Genomic DNA, 21,904 nt, shown 5'->3' on the forward strand with positions numbered 1-21,904 from the left:
GATCTGCACTCAGATTCCACCTTGACTCCATTTCCATACCTTTGGGCCTTTTCCTGTTGGAACTATAATCACCTGGTGAAAAATATGGCATGCAACTTTTAAGACAAACCTACACTTCCAATGCTTCAGTCCTAGGGCACTGAAAAATCCAGTTGTGATGAAGAACATGTTCATTATTTCATGAGTTCAAGTGTATCTTAATGACAGCTTTGCAGGGCACGTGTATGTTTAAACACTGTTTAGAAAGAAGTGATTCTAACAGTTACAGCCCTTAAAAAGTAGTCTAACGTCTTAAAGATCCATAAAGAAATGTTGATAACAATTCTGGTGGAAAAAAATTAACGTCATTCCATTAGCTCCAACTATGTCTCAGGCAATCACAAGCACCCCCCTAACTTTTTGCTTCCTCTCTATTATCATTACCTGGACTCCTAACAGATGTTTAAGCATCATAACATGCATTATAGCCTATTGCTACTCACTAGGCTTTTAGCTAAAGAATGACCCCGTTTCAAGTTTTAAAAAGTAGATCTAATTTGATTAGACTCAACACGTGACACAATGTTAATCGTACGCCACAGCATTAAGCCACAAGAGGCAGCAGACACCTCCTCTGCAACACTTGAAAATTTCACTTCTTCATATTTAACGAAGTATTCTCATCACAAGCTTGTTGTTTAAAATACCCACAGAAAATGAAGATGAAAATGGATGTATATCATTATGTGATGCTCATAAAAGCCCATCTGCAGCCTCACAAAGGACCAGAGAGAGGTGCTGGGAGGCTGGACAACCCAAATACAACCATGCCCAGCTCCTCCCTTCAGCCCACCAAAGGCCCATCACCATATGGCTGGAGAAGCATGGGGGCACGCTGAGGGGCAGGAACCCCAAGGAAGGGCTCAGAGGGGACATCCTGCCTGGTCCCTCGCAGGACAGCCCCAGCATGTGCCTGCAGCACAGCACCCAGAGCAGGTATAGGTAGGTGTGCAAGCACTACCCAAGACCAAGGCAGGTGAGCCAGCCGAGCGGGCTGCATTGTCTCTGCATTTCCCACTGGCAGGCCTCCACACCGCTCAGCAAGGGAGAGGAGCAGGAGGAAACCCCGGTGCCGTCTGTTCATGCGGGCACCCTGCGTGTCTGCCCGTGTTATCCCTGGGGCCAGCCATGCATGTACGTGTGTGTGACGTGGGTGCACTCTGTGTCCATGTGCCAGCTGGGAATCCATTTGGCTACTCGCTGAACCCAGGGCATGGAGCTGTGGCAGCCTCACCACATCAGGATCCTGGACCAGACCCGGTATTTTCACCTGGCACCAGGGAATAAAAGGCTTTTGAAAAGTTAAACATAGCATATAGTTCAAATGAGATTTCCTTCTCCCATCCACATACAGTGATCATCATCTTTCATTCTGTATCTCGATTCGGTTCTTTTTCCACTATTTTCCACTCAGATCATTTCACCCACTTCATATCAATCTTCCCCTATCATAGATATTTCCTCCCCTCCTTTGCACTTCCACCCACCCTACCCCTAACTCAGTTTTCACCCGATTGTTTTCCTTTAGCTTACTTAGGTCTTTCTCCATTTGCTATAATCTTACATTCATCTTCATGAAATTCTTTTTATATCATTTCCTCAAAATTCTTCAACCACCCTTTCAGTAAGGATAAAGACTGCCCCTTATACAGTCTGTCATTTCTCTTCAGCTTTCTTCCTGCTTGCCAAAACTCATTCTTTGTAACATCGCCTTTCGCTCTTCTTCAAAGAGAAACACATGCAATTGAGGCACTCTTCTTCCTACTGAAATAAAACATGGCTATTTTCAAACACTTACTGAGTGAACAGCGTCTGTATTCATTTTTTTCATAGGAGGACAGACTAAAATCCACAGACTATTACTACAAATGTAATTCAAAAGAACCAGAAAATTCAGAAAACCGAGTTTCTCACAAATTACTGGAGCCTCATCGTGTAACAAACCCACCAAGGAAATACTTGAGGTTTAACTATTTCTTTTCCCCTCCTTCCCTGTGTGTGGCTGCAGAAAGGAGACCACGTTCACACACGTTTCTTCCTACCCTGTTACTCCTTACTCAGCAATACTCCATGTGATTGCAAAGCTGAATTAAGTTCTTTGCTCTAGCAAGAGCTTATCAAAGAGCCTTCGTCTTTTTGAAGCATTTTGCCTCAATCGGACAGAGAGCCCCTTTCTTTCAGCTCCATCGAGTACTGCACCCAGCTGGATGGGAAGACCAGCATTTGAGAGGTATTTGGAGTTAGTTTGGGTTTACAGATATGCTATCCTCCATCCAGTAGCACATTTTATTAGGACTTTCACTAGCCTAAGATACTGATTTTACTGGTAGATTTTAAAACAGTATTACACAAACAAGGAAGACAAATACTTTCAATCCTGTAGAGTTACCAGCCTTATAGTAAAGCACCTGTTTTCATGAAAGCTCATATCCCTGACTCTTTAATGACTGTTTAGCCACACGTAGAGCTACATGGAAGGACAGAGAGGGACAATTTGATACTATGATTATGTAGAGGAATTTTCTGTACTTCATAGAAATTATTACCACTCCTCAGAGAAACAACGTAGCCACATTACCTGACCTGTGTTTGGCTGCATCTGACAGAAGGGCTTTAAAGAAAAAGAGACCACAACACTGCGAGGGTGAAAGTATATATCTTTCAGAGGGTTTGGCACCCAAGAACTATGCTTTGGGTTTCTCTCCCAAATAAATGGGCAGCAAGACTCTCTGACCCTGCCAGAACAGGGTTCTGCCTGTGTTTGTAGATTACATGGCAAGGACAGACATCCAGCCATGCAGACTGACGTGAGTTCCACATGTTGAAATTGCAGAAGCATGACATGTCTTCCTTTGGGAACCACAATCATTCCTCTACCAAGGAGGCCCAAAATCAGGAAAACACAATTAGAGCCAGTTCTGCTACACACCGCTTTCTGCTAGCACGTGGGGCTCTCACTCCACAGCCTACCTCTGAGCACAATTTTTTCTTACTCTGGTTGATAGCATCAAGGTCCTTACACAGCAGAGCTCACTGCAAGTGCCTCTGCACACAGCTGACCCCGATAACCAGAGAGCTGGAGTTCACCTCACATTCATCTGCTATGCAAAGGGTTCTAGCTGCCCATTTCCAGCAACGCACCAGGATTAATGCCACCCTCCATGACCAAGACTGTTTTCCAAGCCTCCTTTTATTGTAGTTATCGAGTCCTGCCGTGCCTTACCCTGGGCTTGCACTCTGCCCTAAACTCTGACCGTGCAACGTATGTACACCCTTATCTTGTCAGAAGACAGCCCCAAAAGCACACTTCTCTGTTGGCTAGAAATATGCCCTAGCCCTTACTTTACTGCTACTTGATCTCATGCCAGTATTTTCTCCCTTAGGTTAGGCAACTACCTAGCTCAGCTCTTACTACATCAATTTTATAGTTGATTCCATGTATTAATCATTATTTCCTCTTTGAACTTCTTTTGAACTTATTTCCTGAACTTTTACTTTCCTCTTTCCTCCTTTCATGCTCAAGAAGTCCCTCACTTCTATAACATCATCTCATACGACTGACTTCTGTAGAAAGCCAACCTATTAGCATATTATGTACGAAGAAACCCTTGTATTCAACTAATCCTTTGGCTGCACTCAGGCCATACCAATGCCACGTAGGAGATGTCACACAATGCAGCCAGCCACACCATAGTGGCCAGGATGCCCTGTGCAGCTTCACCAGCTTGCACCTGCACCTCCCCTGCCACACGCACGGACACCTGCAGAACAACCCTCCTGCCTTGCCACCACCTCCTTCTCCCCCATGGAAACACACAGCCATCAAGCCACAAGCCTATTTCCACTCAGTGACCCAAGGTGACCAGAACCCTGGTGGGTACAAAAGCTGTCCCCTACACATCCCTCCTGGGAGCCCTAGCTACATGATGACATGATGATGATGTTTCCACAAGTTCTTGAGCTGCTTCCCTGCCTCAGCTTCTCCACTCCATATCTGCCTAAAGTGCCCAGAAGTGAAAATACGGACAGTAACAACACAAGCAAGCAGTTTGTAATACTTTTACAGACATCTGAAAGGGAAAACGTTCATCTGAGGAATAGCTGTCAGTCAGAAACCCCTCTCTTATTTAAAAAGCTTAACTTTGGAGCACAGGTAAGTAGACGAAGAACAGTGTTATCCCAAATCAGAAATGCAACAAGCTTCTGGTCCTCAGACTCTCAAAGTGAGCTGCTGAACAAAGCTCTTATACTGTTTAATGATCTGAAGTAACTCATACCTTGTATTTCCCACTGTCCCACATTGTCCAGTACGTTAATACAATCAAATATTACATACCCCTTCTACAGAAATCATGTTAGACATCTGGGTGCCTACCTAAAAGTCTGTTTGCAGGTCGGCAATGTCTCTACTTGGATTCCAGTTGCTGGGAGGCAATCAATGAAACATTCCCAGTATATCCAACCCTCTTTCATCTGCCCAACTTAAGTTTTATATTATTTTATTCTACCAAGGTCCGAGTAATCAAACTGCATTTTTTTTTCCTGTATGAAGAACACTGACATTGCTACATAGTCAGCTTAATATCGTAAGGGTTGGCTTTGCAAAAAAGCATGCACTTCTGCTTAAAATGAAGTTCAATAATTCTTTCTGATTTTACAAAAATACTAAGCTATTCCTTGCTTTTTTAAAGGAATACACAGAATGGATTTAAGTTTTACAAACCAAAAACTGCCTAAGTTAGAGAATTTTCAAGTTGCAATTGATTGCACGCAGCTAGCCAGTAATAACATGCCACTCTTCCTCCCACTCCATGCACTGTACTTCAAGAGAAGTTTACATATTACAAAAGCATCCTTTCTGCTTTGCTTTAATTTCCAGTAACAGCTCCAACTGCAAGGGGACACCTCAGGTCCAGTTGCTTTCCTCCTTTTTTTCTTTTGTTGCATGTAGGGGGCAGACAGGTGCTCACTGACAGAATGCTTTTCCCCGTTTGCATGTTCAGAAAGAGCTGCCTCCTTCCACATGCTGCACGCGGTGAGGCAAGGCTGCACACTGTGCCCTGTGACCACACCAGGGCTGGCCTGCTCACAGGTCCCTGGGACAATCTGTGGATCTGCTCTGGGGCACATTCCTTTGAAGGACCCCCCAGCAGATAAGCAAAGCTCATGGGACAACATTCAGGCAGGAACAGCCCAACTCTCCCTACACACAAGATACCAGAGACAATTTCAACACCTTGAACATCCTTGTGCAAAAAAAAAAAAAAAAAAAATCATCTCGTAAGATCGTAAAGGAGCTATAAATATAGTACCATCTTCACTGTGGAAACAGAATCCTTGTTTTTCAATAGTCACCTTGTCTGAAGTTAACTTTATGGCCTTCCAGCACCGCCAAAACCATCAGCCACATGCTGACAGCCCGGGATCTAACCCATACACCTCTCTGAGGACCAGCGTGGTATCACTGGTGCAGTACGACTGCCAAAGCACTTTTGTGCAAGTACGACTTGTCCAAGCACACCCCTGAACCCTAAGAACCGTTGGGTAGAACAACCTATATGAGGTCATGAGTAGACGGAAGGACTCTGGGGAGGTACAAAACTACACCGAACACGCACTCCTAACCAACTCCCTCTTACTTCAAACAAAAGCACTCCAATTAATGAGATTCACCTTTTGGTGCATGCCTGGTTGCCAATGGATTTGGAAGAAAAGGCAATGAACCACTGGAATGGCCACACCAAACACGTCCAACCAATATGGCTTATCGCATGAAATGGTAAAATAAGTTTGATTGTTTGCATCATGCAGCCTACTTTTTAACAGGTGCTTATGCCTCCTTCCCAAAGAGTCTCCTAAAAGCTACTGTAACAACACACAGCTGCCTGGAAGAAAATCCACATTTCAATTACCAACCATTTGGAAAAATAATATTCAGTTCAAGAGATTTTTCTTTCTTTTTTTGGCCTCTGATCACTCTGCTCACTTCAAAGGAACACACCTCATTAACCCTGATAATTAACAAGGTTATTCTCATCACATAAAAGGCTTAAGTTTCTCTATTAAGTCATTATTTGAATTTGCACTGCTATTAGATGATGAGGTTATTCTGGATTTAATTTCACATAATAAGATGTTTCTCTTTAAAGATTTTTTTTAATAAGGCACATAATTCTCATTGACATATATGTTACATGACAGTGAACCTACTGGATAAGGAACAGATAACATACATACAGAAACCAAACAAAATTCAACTCAAATCTAGAAGGTATGAGGCAGCAATACAAAAGGCAGCACAAATGGAAAACAGGCATCTGATGGCAACATGGCTGTGGCAGCAGAAGCCAGCAACAACTGTCAAAGGAAAGAAGGACCAAGATCAGAAGGGGATATACATGGCTTGGGGAAAGAAAAACCTGTGTACCAACTCCAAGTTTGACCAACCCAATAAGACTTTGCATGCTGTAGGCAAACTTCCAGCTCCCTTGCTATTCACAGTGCAAGTGCAGTATAGCACATCTGGAGAATGTACATAAGGTTTCTCAGGACTGACCAGCTTAAGAAGTCTTCTAAAATCTAATAAGCACTTTAATTTTCAAGCACGGGTGTTCCTTGTACATGAACTTGCTCCTTTCACAATAGGAAGGACAATTGTCTAAAGCAAGACAGTTACTCTGAGGATATTAGAAGCAGGTAATTACAGCAGTCACGTACACAAACCCCACATCAAATACAGAAACCAAGATGACAGTTTGTCTCATTATCCACAGTGACATAATATTAGGTGATGTGTATTGTAGTTAACACAAGGAATAATCATAGCAGTGAAAAATTAGTCATGTTTACTTCGAAACGTAATCACACAGGTTTCATAGGCAGCATGCCTGACACCAGAGCATTTGAGTGCCTCAAATGTAAATACCTTGCTATGTCAAATTAACACACAAGGTTTTGCACAGAAGCCTTTTTTGCATGGGATTTAGTCACTAATAAATAATCCTAATAGTAATTCACTTAACTGCCGGAACAGATGAAATTCCTGTTAGAACAACAGCAAAGGGGAACCAGCTCACAGTTACGCTCAGCCCCGTCCCACATGGGCAAGCACCACCAGCCTGACCCATCTGCACACCTAAGAAGGGTATCGCTCATTTCAGTCATTTTCTATAACTCCCCACCCACCCCTTTTTTCCCCATGTTTTAAAGCATCCATCACCAAGTGCTGCCACAACAAATAGCAGCAAGAAAAAAAAAGGGGAAAAAAATTAAACTCTTCCTATAAAGAGTATCAGGAGTGCTGTAAAATATTCAGAATAAACCAACTATGCAAGTCTAATCAGCGTGCTAACTCCCTAAGGAATTATCAATTTGCAAGTCTCTCGAACACCTAAAAAGGGTAAGAAAGTTGTTAAAAATATAGGAGAGTATTTGTGAATGAGCCATGCACTGAATTTTCTTTTTAAAGTCTAGAGCAAGTAACAGTTTGTCAGCTGAACAAAGGCAGAAGCATGCAAATGAGATGAACAGGAGAGGTAATGGAGGACAACTCTAAGCAGCTTGACATTTGGGCGAGCCTTTTAGTCAGGAATCAGATGGTCACACAGTTTGTAGTATTACCAGAAGCATCGGCACCGTACCTCCAGGAACACTCTGTACAAGGCTTGGACCCTGGGAAACACACCTGAAGGATCCCAGAGCATCCAGAGCTCCCTTTGTTAGCTAATCCATCCCCGTTCCCCTTCCCAAATGAGGGTTCTCCAGCAGACCCTGAGCCCTGGGAGCCGCACACCTCCGCACCCGGTTTCCTTCCCTGCCCCAGCCGGGGGCTGGCTTCGCAGCGGGCGCAGCCAGGCGCTCAGCGCGGCTCCCTGGTTTTCAGTCCCTTTTTGAACAAACACCCGGAGCAACCAGAGCGGCTCTGGCTCGGCTTTAATCAGTTTAAACCCAAAGACGGGAACTCTAATTAAAACCTGGACCTCCAGCTGTAAGCAACGGCTAATTAGCTCCCAACTTTTTAATGAGGCGCCGCGGCAGCATCCTCTCCGGCTGCTGGGGATTAAAGGGGAGACAGGCGAGCTCTGCTGGGCAGCGCAGCAGCTGCCTGCCCCAATCCCCCCCGAATTTCCCCCAAAACCGTCCCGGGCCTTCAGGCAACCCCCCTGGGGCCGCGGGTCTCCCACCCCAAAACCATCCCCAACCCCGACCCCGCAGCATCTCGAAGGGGGCGATTCCCCGCCCCTTCAGCGGGCAGCCGACACCCCCAAACCACCAGACACCGGCTTGCAACCTCCCCCCCGGAAAAAAAAAAAAAAAAAAAAGAAAAAAAAAACCAGCAATTAAAAAATTAACAATAATTAGCGCTCCGCCGGCTCCTGCCTGCGCCGCCCGCCCACTCACCAGCGGCGGCCCGAGGAGCCTCAAGGAGCCCGGCGGCGGGGCGGCCGCTGCCTCCCGGCCGCTGCCTCCCAGCCGCCGCCGCCCGCCCCATCCCGCCCCATGCCGCCGCACGGCCCCGCCGGCCCGCTGCCGCGACACGCCACGACACGCCCCCGACATGACGTCACCCCGCCCAGCCCGCCCGCCCCCCCCCGATAAAGCGGCCGCCAGGGGTGGGAGGTGGCGCCCACCCCGCGCCGTGAGGGGAGGGCAGGGGAGGGAGGCGCCGCCATCACGGCCTCGTGGCGGGGCTGGGCCCAGCAGGTGGCCCCGCTGCCTCCCGGCACGCCCGTCCTGTGTTGACAGCGGCTCTGTTACCATCCTAAAGAGTGAAAAGGCGATAAAAGTGTTCGCATTTCTCCTCTCGCCGCCTCCCAGCACTAGTTGCAGCCCTCAGCTGTAGTCAGACTTTCAGTGATACAATGATAAATAAGATGCAAAGTCTGAGTATCTTCATTTGTGATTTCACCTAACTGGGTTTGTAACAGCGGTTCTTATATCATGACAAATAAAACTGAAAACAGCCATAATTAGTGCTTCTCTGCCTTACTATCGTAACATACAACATCAAAATACATTATCTCCTCTCTCGGAAAGGCAGCACTGGGGTGTAGCTTCCTGTTATCCACAGGATGCTTTTTCAAATGCTGAATCGGTAATAAAATAAAATAAACCTTTGTCCCCTTGGGGATCCTGATCCTCTCCCTCCAGGCAGGGGCAGCCACGTGAAGCTTCTGTCTGCTGCATGAGGTGAGTGGACTTGGCGCTGAGGTCTAGTAGAGGCGACCGATCTCATGAATCCAGTGCTATGTCATTTCAGCGAGACACTTCAATGATTTCATTAAATGGAACACAAAGTTTTAAAGGAAAAAATACCCTCTGAATCCACAAAGACAACTGCTATTAGGAGAATAACGAGGCAACTATCAGCACAAGACAAGGGAGCGGGTGACATTTGGACAGTAACGGTTAGCTGAGAAAAGATGTGTACTCGACAGAAGATGTGAGCCAGACAATTCATTGAAATAAGTTCGTATAAAAAGACAAGCTCAGTTTAACATCACAGAATGATTTCCTCATAGTGAATTTCTCAGCAGAGCAGTCTGTCAGTGGAAAAGGCTCATTGTAATCTCTACCACTGCACCAGTTAGCACTGAGGGTAATACTAGTTTAAAGAGACTGCAAACTTTTTTACATTCCTGTGAATTAGATCAAGTGAGCTGGAGCCATACCTTTGCTTCCTTACAAGAAAGGCTGAGAACTACACAACAGAGCAACTTACTATGACAAAAAAAGGTATCTGAGTTTGCCACTTACCATACCTGAACTTTTTTCTTTCATCCAGATTCCATGTTCCTGCAAACTAGTACAGCTGGGCTTTTAAAGGGACATGAAACTTACACAACAGTTTGTGATGAGCAAGGTCCTGAACAGTACCTCAAGAGGTTCAGGAACATATCATTTAAACACACAGCTATAATTTCATGAGTTGATCCTTCCAACCATCAAAAATGAATATCGCATTTACAAAGCTTTCATAAATCCATGAATGACATGGCATTTGTACAGCTACATATCACAAAATCTATGTGAAAACATATGCCAAATTCTAGGTTTAAAGAAAAAACACAACACATTTAACATGGAGAACATGGCCAAGAAAAAGGGAGGGAACAAAGAATCAAGCTATATTTAAGGCAGAATAACAAAGGGAATGAAGGGAGGAAGTGTTACAATGGGTACTTTGTTTTAATGTTTGTAATGAGATTCAAATTGACTTACAAGTGCAACATCAGTTTGCAAAGCAATTACCAATTTTAAGTCAGGATCTGCAGGCTTGATCCATGAAATGAAAGACAGCAACAGCACCACTCTCCTGTTCAATTATAAGTAACTTAATGATTTGAGCCTTTGCCAAGCCCTTAGGATGTGGTTACACTGCCAGTTCAAGCCTATGTAAGAGGCTGCCACCAAAAGAGGGGACTCTTCCTTTCCTTCAGTTACTTTCAAGCCTCCGGGCGTCAGCATTAATGAATAGACAGACGATGCGGTAAGCAAGACCAGCTTATCCACCAGGCTGTCCAGAGATCTGCATATCTGAAAAAATCCCATCCCTCTTCGCTCCCCTTCGAGCTGTCACCAGTCCTTGGCGCTCAGACCAAAGCAGGAGGAGCTCACCCGCAAGCAGTAGCTCAGCACATGGGTTGGGAGAAGAGAAAACAGAAGGAAAGTCTTCAGCAGAAATGTGGTCACGCTAGCTCAAGCCAGCTGTGAAACACACAAGTGGAAGCCATTAAGCCATGGCCAAAGACTGATATTATTGAGTGCAGTGCTTTCCTTTCCTTCTGCTGACAGATCTTCATTCACTAAGTCAAAACCAGCTGTCTTGGTGTACTGTACCTGTACTTTGCAGTGGAACAGCTCAAAACAAGGAGGAGCAAGTCAGTTCTTCCTTGAAGCTGATCGCTGCTTGGCTGTGATGTGTTAATTGTGTTATAGCAATTGTTAAAATGTGATAATTACATTTCCATTGTAATTACTTTTGCACTGATGATTTCTTCCTTTCAGGATAAAATAGAAGATGTTTCATTTGTTCATGTTAAAATCAACATTAGAATCTGAGTAAAAAGTAACCACGGTGCAACAATGCTAGAAATAAGTATCTCCAAGACTGCATAAAAGGTTTTCATTAGAATAATAAATAAATAAAACACAGAAGCCAGCCACTTATTTCTGCTTTACTGAACTGCTTCCCTAGTCTGTTTGCCCTGCTGCAAGATCTTTAAAACACGATTTCATGCGTATTCAGAATAAGAAGCAAGTAATAGAAGGCAGAAAAGTAGAACTTTTCAGACCACAAAGGTGAGTGTCCAGATACAACAGGAAAATGACAGAAATTGCTTGCCTTGTTCTTCTCCCTCCTCTGTGTAAAAAAAAAAAAAAAAAAAGAATCAACCGAATTAAGAGATGTCCTGTCATGCTATACATTTGTGCTATATATTCAACAACAGCAATTCATACTTCCCATTGCCTGAACTAAATGAGCTAAAAAGCAGCATCATAACTTGTTTCTCACTTTGACCTTGATACTCGTCATTAATGAGACGGTTTTACTTTGACAAATTATGCAAGTGACCTCCTCATGTACATGACCACCACCATAGCACCATGCACCTGAATGATTTCTGTCTCTTCACCATGTTCCTTGAAATAGTGATCTCTGCACAAAGTATTTTTAAGGTGAAGTATTCATTTATCATCCTTCTCTTAAATTAACCCTCTGTATTTTATATCCAATTGCACCCTTTTGCCATTTCATCCTAACATTAACTCCTTTCTTCATCTTAGAACAGCAGGATGTTGATGCACGCAATACTGATACACTGGGTTGTTAATAGCACCTGGTTTTATTAACTTTTTATAACCCAGACATTCAGTTTTCCTCATTCTGCAATTGTCTGCTGAGAGCCAAAATGCAAAAACTTTGTTTTGCTGTAAATTAAAGCACTTCAAACTGAGGACTAGGCGATATCTGGCTTTAAGGAAATACTTGCCATGTGCTGCAGTGCAAGTTCTATTCTAAAGAGAAGTGGGTCACTTTTTTACACTACTACCAAATCTGTGTCATATTTGGCTTGCTGAAGTATCCTTAATAATTAGAAGAGCATTTCAATAAAAAGATACACAGATACAGTATGAGGATTAATGTACCACCAAGAGACAGCACACAAATCTGAACACATGAGGATCTGTAGCAGCAAAACTCAGTGCCGGTAATTTAGAACCACAAGCAGGAAATATTACCTCTTCTGCCAACCCTCCTCCTCTTTCATCCTTATAATATCATGTCTACAAGTGCTGTGCTTCAAGTTACCTCTCATACAGTTTTAATTCAGACCTACATATCTTCATGTTCTACACATGATGATGAGACAATGTTACACTGGCTCCCAGTAGCAAGTGTTTTAAATAGTTATTACTCCCATTTAAGAGAGCATGTGAATAGTTATTACTCACATTTAAGAGAGCATGGTACCTCCTCATCCTTCAGGCTTTTCCAGGTCTCAGTTTGCTCTCTGCTCATAACAGAACTAGCATTACAAATGTTTCACTAAGCATTTTCTACTCTGAAATTTTACTATGGGATTGCATATGTAATAGTGTTTTGGTAGTCAGTATGCCTGTTCAAGGTAACCATGAACAAAGCAGTGTTTTAACAAAATAAAAACAGTGAACATCAGGGCAGAAAGACACTAAAAAGCTGTCTGCCTACCAAAAGCACCAAAACAAAGCAACAGAGTAAAAATAAGAGATTGGGCAAAACACCACTATGAGATAAAAACATTTTCATTTAGAGGCCATTTTGGTACCTGCATTATTTTTTATCTTGTGATCTTTTACTCCAAGTTACCTACAGCTCCTGTGCTGTATTTCCTTCTCAAAGACATTCCTAATTCAAACATGGAAAGAAAATTAACAGATTTTGCAAAACTGAAAGAAATAGTTACGATAATCCAGAATTAATATCCTGTTCCTGAGTACCACAGAGTGTCAAAGGTGTGGTCTGTTGTACATATTCTCTAGCTGCTTAACAGTAGCCTACCACAGCAGCTGTATTAGATCAATTCATATTATTGAAGTAGAACAAGCATTTTTGGTCACAATAAAATAATGCATTTTTACAACCATATTCTATTAAAAATCTCATCAACAGTTGGGTTTTTTGGTTGGTTGGTTTTTGTGTGCACGTGTGCTTTTTCTCTTAAAACAATAAATTAATGGCTCTACGGGACCCTTCATAGCTCTTTATAGGCTGGCATTATGCTAGAGATGCTGAACGCTTGCATACCCAAATTACATCTGCAATTGCTACAGCTACACTGTTCTTTCAAGCACTCACATTGTCAGGATTAATTCTGTTGGGGTACTCCAGCTTCCCATTCACTCATGCACAGAACTCCAACATCTAAGTCTGGCCCACTGAACTTTATTTGATTTGGAATTACTGCCCTGTGCACAGACCAGCAAACCATTTCTGGTACAGTTCACTTAGCTGGTTTCTAGTTTTCACATTTCCACTTAAGTTGAAGTGCATATCCCCTGAAGTGGCCATTTTAACTACACTGGCAGCAGGCCGTTCTTGTTTAAACTGTTAAGTGCTGCTATTGCATTTCCAGTTTCTGGCATCTTCTTGCATTTTCTCTCCTGGTTTGCATACTTGAAGAGCCACATGAACTGGCTGGTCTCTTGTCCTGCTTTTCATTATGATAAATTGGAATTGCTGGATTCTTGTTAGATTTGTTTCCTTAACTAACAGGGGTCTTTCCAGCAACAGAAACCCCTCCAGTCTTTCTTGTATATACATCTGTTGTTGATGACATGATTTCCTTAATACGTCCCCTTATGCCTTGTTCTTTCTAAGAAAGTAATAATTGAAACTTAAAAACTATAATCCAGAATTCATATATCTGGCTTGCTAATATCTCCAAAATTGAGAGAGAGAACAGGAATCACTTCTTGTTCCACACTACTGCAGCCATTTAAATAAAATTATTAAAATATTGCATTAATCAGTGATGGTTCTGAATACACAACTGTTAACAGAAATCAAGTTTAAGGTAGCTTGTAATTCCAGGAGTATGTGTGAGCATGAGTGTGCACATATGTGCACACGTGTACAAAGTGCACAGGCTCTTTTCCAAGCACAACAAAATTATTAAAAATAACTAAGATTCAATGCTTAATTAAAAATGTACAGCATCCATCTTTACCTTCTGATGAAAATTTAGTCAAGCCTGACAACACAAAGCTATATAAAGTGGAAAGCCCTGCTGAAGCTTGCAGGATACAAAGAGAAAGGAAAGGTCAGTCAATAACTCATTTAGATATGTTACAATGTGTATCTTCCTTTCCATTAACGTCTAAAGATCAGTTTTCCTCCCACACCTGACTCAACAAAACTCATCCACTGTTCAGGAAGTGGGAGACAATCATTTTCAAAATACAACAGAACAAGTCTATACTAACAATTTACCTGAAGAGTCAGCCCAACACACATGTATTGCTTGATGGCAGCAGCATCGCTCACAAGTAAGTCTAGGAGACTGCATGCGCACGTGCTAAAGAACAAACACAATGATCTTGCCTCGTACATCAAAGCAAAAGCCCTAAGTGTGTCAAGCTAGTTATTAAAACAGAAGAAATGTGTTTGTCTTTTTCACAGAATGAACCAATAGCTATTTCACAAAGCCCAAAGAAGACATCTGTGGCTTTGGGTATCACACTTTCCTCACAGGCATAATTATCTTCTAAAATACATTACCTAGTTAAATACAGAGCAGCTTTTACTGCTCAATTTTACTGGAGTACAGATTAAAAATTGCTTATTTAGGGGTTGCTTCTAACACTCCTAATGTCTCTATACTTGTTACTGTCCTGTATTGTAAATTTTCAGGACTGAGTTAGTAATTAATCAGTGTCATTTGAATTAGTTAACACACTTTCCTGATCCCTTGTAGCCTTCCTTCTCCCCATTGTCCCGAGAACAAAGCAAAACCTTGGAATGGTTGTGTATCCAGGAGAATCCTTTGTTTTTGATGTCCCCCAAATACTTAGTGAATTATTAAGATTTAGTTAAGTGATCAGACAAAAAAGCCCATCCCTGGTTTCAGATTTAATTATATGCATACACACATCTCTTCTAGGTAAACATCACCTAATGAGATTCCAGGTTTTAAAAAAAAGCAGTGAGTGTTCTGCCTCACCCCCAGTTGGCCACTACAAATTCATATTACTTCAATACATAATAACAGTCCAATCAAAGAAGTCAAAACACTTAGAAGAAAATAGTACTCAGTATCTAGCTTTGCAAACTTATACAGCTCATAACAACCACATTTATTTTTTTATTATTATTATTTTGAAATAGAACATACCAGTCGTCACACCATTTTCTCTTCACAACTCCCCATGCAAAACAGGCAGCCTCATTAGCAGACAGAAGTTATCCCATGGCACATGGTATTCTGGCAGTGGTGAACATATTTAGTGCTTGACGGGTAGGCAAAAGTTTGTAGCTGGAAAGGATGAACAGAGCCATGGGTACTGTGTTTTACTCTTTCAGAGGTGTTTCTAGTATTTATAGATCAAAGATTGGGAGACTGTCATGGTTAAGGACAACAGCAGGCAGTGTTCAATGAAATGAAGATAATGTGGGCACAGTCTCCCATTCTTCACTTCTTTGGTCTACAATGTCTGAATTGTATTGAGGACCACTGAGAGGATGTTGAGTTTGTCAGATACTTGAATCAGGTTACATTCAGGTTTTTGAAAGCATATCCTCAGCCAGATGTTTCAGTATCTGATTCTGTAGCTTGTTCACTAAGGCATTTTTACTGTGATTGTTGTAATGTTTACAGTATACTTGGGAATACCATTTCAGTTTAGTAATTTGTGCAAAGAACACCAGAAATTACTCACTGAATATAATTTATTCTAATAACCAGAAGTGACTAAGGGATGTGTTTTATTGCTTTTGGTTAAACATTCTCTTCTACTTTTCCCTTCCTTCTCCAAATAAACAAATTATTGGAATAAACTGAGATCTTTTAATTTATTTACTTGCCATGGGACAGATGACTTCCTATGGAATCCGCATCCCAAAGAGCTGTTGAGATAAATAACATGGCAAGTATCATTCACAGCAGGTGGCAGAAAGGGTGATGTAACAGCAAAGCTGTTTCCTATTATGCAATCTTGAGGAAAGAGCCCTAACTTTCACATTTTCTAGGAATTAGGGCCCAGACAGAAAGAAGTGGTTTTTAATGGGATCCAAAGTTGTACTCAATTTTAAGTTTAACAGTTTTTCTTAATGCACTAATGATACTTCAGAAAGTCATTAAAAGACACATTTTAGGAAGTAACAGCAATCAAAGTCAGAACTCAAAAGACACAGATACATAATTTATGCTAGCTTCTTGGAAATAGAAATTCTTGTTTTTCAAGTTGATTCAAAGGAACTAGCAACTAGCACACATTGTTTGTTTTTTCTTAATGTTGCAGTATGTGGAGATCCAGTTCAGATGACACTGCTGCCCAGTATGAAGCTAAAACTTGACACAAAAAAAAAAACTTCTTCCTAAAGAGTTTACAGTGACTACAATTATACATTTGTAATTTCAGTAGGGATTGTTTACATATACTCAAACATGCTACACTAAACCTGGGCTTAACATAACATTAAACTTCAGAGCTGCCAAGCCACCACCCACCATGTGTGTAGGGTGATTTCCTATCTTGTTTCATGCAAATGTACAGGGGAACAGAAATTTAGTTGTTCTCTGCCATCAAGTTACTTCCATGTAGGTAATGCTGTCCATCCTGATCAAGCAGATGTAATTATCTTAATGGGAAATCAAATTTAATTATAGTTGCTGAGGTGTATACCCCAATGATTTCTTTTGATTCAAAATACAGTAGAAATTGCTTATGCCCATTGCTCCATCTACTTTCCATAAGGACTACTAATGTGCCATGTTAGCTCTACCTGTAAAATATATATACACACACACACACCTCCCATCCAGTATCATGTACAAGCATTACTCAGCCTTTCCTATTTCTCTCACATCAAGATATATTTGCCTCACAAAGAAGTAACAACAGTGTTCACTGCCTCAGTTTTAGAGAAAAGACACAGCTACCAGCTTTATCCACTGTGCAAGTCTGTAGTACCTTCCCTTGAAAGAAAGGCTAATATTTTTGTTCTCAGGATCTTTGATAACATTTACTGGAAGCATTACATGACTCAACCTGATCCAATTAGAAAACCTTTTTCCAAGTATGTTAATGGCATTTAACAGCATACATAGGCCAAACTGCACAATGCAAGTCAATGCAAGATCTTCAGGAGTTGCTTCATAAATTGAATTTCATTAAGCAGAACCCTTTTATTTTCCTCAGAGCTAAGCAGTAGGGTTCCAGATCCACCACCCCACTGCCTGAGAGGCAATAATTTAAGTTTTCTCTGAAGGAGAAACTTCTTGACAATACTGCACTTTTTTTGATACATAAAGCAAAGCTCCATCTTGGAATATCAAGAAGGTGCTACTGAAATTACGTGGAGAAAATAACATCACCAATACCATCATGGCACAACAGATAGACAGCTAATGGCTGAAGTACATTTTTCTGTAGAAAAAGACCACATGGATCCAACCCTGAAAATGTTATAATAATGTAATAAATTAAAGCATTCTTCTTCCACTGGGCTAGCAGATCTTTCAAGGTTTGTTTTGTATGTCAAAGCACATGCTGTTTTAAGTATTTGCAGCCACTTTTCTGCCTATCCACTTGCTTAATGCATCTTGAGAAACAAACATTAATTACTTAAATTCTTGTTGATTTTGTTAAAGTACAATTGTATTAGTTTGTGTGGCAACTGATATGCACAGATACAGATTTTGAAAAACCGTCTCATGTTGCCAGCTGCATTTATTTTGTTTTGATTGCCAGCATGTTTGACAATATGGTTAGCACTTGAAAGAGGCACTTCACATGCTAATAGACATACCATACAGTTCTCATCTCCTGGAAGTCTTATATTTCTTTTCCAACAATGGAAGTACCTGAAAGGTGGAAAGACAACAGATGTAAATCTACAAAGCAACAAAGCTCACTTTTATTGTAAATAACTAACAGCCCCTGTTTCCAGCTGGAGATTTTAGTGTGCTTTTCACATCGTACCACTCCCATGCTCACTGAACCCATCACCTCCTACCAGCTTTTATGGAGGAAATTAGTCTTCTAACAGACCCCTTATTAATATTACAATTTGAAAGAGTGGGAGGCTCCTACATTAATTAAAAACTGTTGTAAACTGTGCAGGAACTTTTCAGTTGAATGAAATTCCAATATTAAAGCATTTTCTTGTATATATTTACCTTGCATCTTATGCCACAGTAGTCCTTTTGTAGAAAACTCAACAAATATCAAAAACAATGCACACAGGCATTAAGAAAAAAAAAAACGCCAAGAATTATGTACATATTATTTTTAGTCACCCCATTTGCCTTGTCTCAGATTTCATTACAATTAAAGACAAACATAAAACTGTGCGACATGTATCCAGTAAAGGCAGATAAGAATACATTTCCAAGCACAACAACACAGCACATAATAGCTCTAGAAAATGACAGTTTCTTGTCCAGATACTATGCAGAGAAAAAACTTAAGATGTAAAGATCAAACTTGATTTTTTTTTTCCTCTCCATTTACTGAATGCAAATGTAGAAAAAAGTAAGTACCTGGTAAGTACTCTCTAAATAAGTACATGAGGTCTTGAAATTTTCAGTTCTGTATCAATAGACTACACTTAGAAAGGATGAGCCTTCTGGGAGTACTATATCTAGGAACTGTATTTGAAGAGAAGAAAGTAGATGGAACCCTTTTGCACCATGCAAGGTCTTCTCTTGCAGGATAACCCCTCTGCTTGCCCAGTTTTTAAAGTGCCTTTGACCTTACTTGTTGATTCTTTTTGGCTTCCTTTTACAGGGATATGACAAGTAGATGACAGCAATCAAGGCCAGAATAAGAGAAAGCTCTAGTGGACTCCTGGTCCAGCAAAGAACATAAACAGGACTCCTGTCTTTGTTGGACAAACACTGCTCATTATTTACACTGTTGTGGGGTAAGAACAAAGAACCCAGCAATGGCTGCCATATATTTTCATAATGATAGAAATTTGCAAACATTTGCAAGTAGCATTCTTGTGTCTTTCCTCCTTCCTGTATGGACATAATAGAAAACAAAACCTTAAGACTAATTTTTTCCTTGCCATTACAGGGGAAAAAACATTCCACATCAGAAAAAAAGACAAAACATGGTTAAAAAAGGAAGAAAAGAGAAAACCAGACTGCCAATAATGAAATGCTTCCTGATTTCACAGGCCTATCAAAAATGGAACAGAGTTTTAGCGTTTGATCTGGAACCAACAAAGCAATCAGGCTCCATCACTTGTTCCAAGGTCTTACACTTTGATTCTGCAGCATTGAGCCCTTCTGGGCTTCAGATTCTGTCTCTTTAAAACTAGTACATTAAGTCCTTCACTAGAAAAGGTTATAGTTTACTTAGAATACAGGGCGGACAAGTGACTCATGCTCTTAATTCAAACTCATTCCATTTTGAGATTGTATAAATCAAGCCAAAATTTTAGGCATTCTTTCAGAGTATGGCAAGCTCAGCTGTCAAAGCCAGGACTTCCATTTGAAAAGTTGCCATTATAACTTCGAACTTATGAAAGTAAAATTTTGAAATTGTACAAAATCTTAATAGATGTCTCAGTGGAAAAGTCTAAGTGGAAAAGTCCATAGCAAAAGAAAATATAGGTCCTGCTTTCTCCTTATCTGACTAGAAGCCTGAAGATAAACTGTTAAAGATTCTAAACTGTTAAAAGATTAAGCTAATTTTTCCCTATGTCAGCATCAATCAAAACCAAAGTCAAGTGAAACAGCATTTACCTATTTCTAAATTAGTACAGCATTCATTTACTTTTCATGCAACAACTGATTTTATCCATTTTAAAATTTACTACAATATATACAATATACGTTATATGTTATTATATATACACACACACACAATATAGAATTGCTGTAATCAGGGGCAAGGCACAAACTGCAGGCAATCTTTTGCATTTAGGTTATTTCCCCACTCATTATTTCTGTTTAAAGAGGTGACCAGTATCAGCACTCAGGCATGAGAGTCACTTGCTGTCTAGATGGTAGGGGCAGGACAAAGCATTTTGAGTGGGGTGATTTCTTGATACCCTAAGACCTTAGAACTTAAAAAGGCAAGCATTTAAGGAGTCGGACACATCAGGGTTTAAGTGGCATGAGAACAAGAGAAGAGTAGTTCCAGAGTTCAATCTATATTTTACTGTGTCCTTTTTACCAAACTTTGCTATTAATTCATTTACATTCCTCTATGCTTCAAGTTGCCTTCAAGCTGCACAATAAAGAAAAAAGATTAATGTCAGCAGTGGCAGTTAATTTCATGTTTCATTTGAAAAATATACGGCTGATTTCTTAGCATACAAGCATTACACAGCAGTCTATATCCAGTCCTCAATTAGTATATTGCTTTGTGGGCATGGTAGAAACTGTGCCTTGTCCCATTATGGAATAAAGTATCAAAATAAATGATTTATCACTAGTTTACACCTAAATTTAAGAGATGTTCATTCACTTATAACACTTTTTAAGTTTTAAAAAGTTCATGATGTACTGTAATGCAGCAGCTACAGTAACACTTTGGAGCATGGTCCTTTTAAGCTCAGCGAGTGATCTTCAACCAAATTCTTGTTAGGAAATTATAAAAAACTTCTCTAAATGGCTACAGAATAATCTGTCTTTAAAGATTTACTCCCTACCCCTCGTGATTATCATGAATTAGCAATTGGTCTTATTACAGACTACCAAAGTACACATATTCTTGTTACATACGTAAAGCCTACTTCTGCTATACAATCATATGCTGTTGCTATTTATATCTGACCAAGGGTTGACTTTTGATCTTCAACTAACACATAACATGCCCAGGACTGGATCCTCCACTATTTAAATCAACTAGTGCTAATAGTCTGCAGCTATTTCAAAGGCTAGTGACACATTTCAAGTACCTTCTTATTCTGAAAATCAGTGTTTGGTTGTGCACTTGATCAGACTGGGATGGAGCTAACTTCCTTCATCGCAGCCCACGCAGTGCAGTGATTGATGGCTAAAACAGTGTTGGTAACACACCTAACTCTTGGCTACTGCTAACCAGAGCAGTGCACAGCAAGAAGATTTTTTCCCACCCTGCTCTCCAGCAAGCAAGTAGGCTGAGGTTGGAAGGGGACACAGCTGGGATGGCTGACTTGAACTGACAACATCGTGCTCTACAATAAAAACTGGAATGGAGGGAGAAGGGGGCACAGGGTTGGGCTTCCAAGGGGGCTGTTGCTCAGAGCCTGTCTGGGAAGCAGTGTGCTTGTGGGAGGCAGTGAATGATTGCCTTTGCATCACTTATGTTGTTTTTCCCCCTCTTCCCTTCACTTATTAAACTGTCTTTATTTCAACCCACAGGATTTCTTGGGTTTGCTCTTCCAATTCTCTCCTCCCATTCTGCTGGGGTGGGGGGACTGAGTGAGCAGCTGTGTGGGTGGGTTAACTGCTGGTCGGGGTCAACCCACAACAGTTTTAAATGCATTTTTGCCAGAAATTAGGAATTTTAATGTCAAAATCATGGCCAATTCCCAAGTCTGCTCAGAAAGAAAGAAAACTCAGAAAGAAAGAAGACAAATTCCTATGTTTGTTATGTATATTTGCTTATGGATTAGGGGGGAACTTATCTTCTTCCAACCAATTTATATTTAAATAAAACGACCTTA

The 21,904-nt window shown here is 41.0% G+C and overlaps 2 protein-coding genes across 7 annotated transcripts in view; one reads left to right on the forward strand and one right to left on the reverse strand.

Moving 5' to 3' along the window:
• MARCHF1 (membrane associated ring-CH-type finger 1) overlaps positions 1-21,904 on the reverse strand; it is a 404,383-nt gene that overhangs the window by 249,182 nt on the left and 133,297 nt on the right. For 3 of the 6 annotated variants that reach the window (XM_084518138.1, XM_084518136.1, XM_084518151.1), the window contains one exon: positions 18,050-18,104. The exons of 1 other annotated variant lie outside the window; for it this stretch is intronic. The gene's annotated coding sequence lies outside the window, so the exon portion shown is untranslated. Of the gene's footprint in view, positions 1-8,439; positions 8,520-18,049; positions 18,105-21,904 lie in introns of those variants that run through there. 2 more of the 6 variants (XM_084518150.1, XM_084518137.1) reach the window with 1 other exon arrangement.
• The window catches only part of KLHL2 (kelch like family member 2), a 271,198-nt gene that overhangs the window by 23,461 nt on the left and 225,833 nt on the right, over positions 1-21,904 (forward strand). The window lies entirely within an intron of this gene.

This window comes from Aythya ferina, assembly GCF_964211825.1.
Source record: "Aythya ferina genome assembly, chromosome: 4".
In the NCBI taxonomy this organism is placed as follows: Eukaryota; Metazoa; Chordata; class Aves; order Anseriformes; family Anatidae; genus Aythya; species Aythya ferina.